The sequence below is a fragment of the Oncorhynchus keta genome, chromosome 35, assembly GCF_023373465.1.
Source record: "Oncorhynchus keta strain PuntledgeMale-10-30-2019 chromosome 35, Oket_V2, whole genome shotgun sequence".
Classification (NCBI taxonomy): domain Eukaryota; kingdom Metazoa; phylum Chordata; class Actinopteri; order Salmoniformes; family Salmonidae; genus Oncorhynchus; species Oncorhynchus keta.
In genome coordinates, this window is record NC_068455.1 from 665,329 (window position 1) to 666,246 (window position 918).

Sequence of the window (918 nt, forward strand, 5' to 3'; positions counted from 1 at the left end):
TGTGTGTAGTGTTTTCTCTCCCTCTGACTGACTGGCTGTTGTGTGTAATTTTTTCACTCCCTCCTCTGACTGACTGAATGGTGTGGAGTGAGTCCAGGTACCAGGTAATAACATGGCTATATACAGGAAGTACCAGGTAATAACATGGCTATATACAGGAAGTACCAGGTAAGAGCATGGCTATATACAGGAAGTACCAGGTAATAACATGGCTATATACAGGGAGTACCAGGTAATAACATGGCTATATACAGGAAGTACCAGGTAATAACATGGCTATATACAGGAAGTACCAGGTAATAACATGGCTATATACAGGAAGTACCAGGTAATAACATGGCTATATACAGGAAGTACCAGGTAATAACATGGTTATATACAGGGAGTACCAGGTAATAACATGGCTATATACAGGAAGTACCAGGTAATAACATGGCTATATACAGGAAGTACCAGGTAATAACATGGTTATATACAGGGAGTACCAGGTAATAACATGACTATATACAGGGAGTACCAGGTAATAACATGGCTATATACAGGGAGTACCAGGTAATAACATGACTATATACAGGAAGTATCAGGTAATAACATGGCTATATACAGGAAGTACCAGGTAATAACATGGCTATATACAGGGAGTACCAGGTAATAACATGGCTATATACAGGGAGTACCAGGTAATAACGTGGCTATATACAGGAAGTACCAGGTAATAACATGGCTATATACAGGGAGTACCAGGTAATAACATGGCTATATACAGGAAGTACCAGGTAATAACATGGTTATATACAGGAAGTACCAGGTAATAACATGGCTATATACAGGGAGTACCAGGTAATAACGTGGCTATATACAGGAAGTACCAGGTAATAACATGGCTATATACAGGGAGTACCAGGTAATAACATGGCT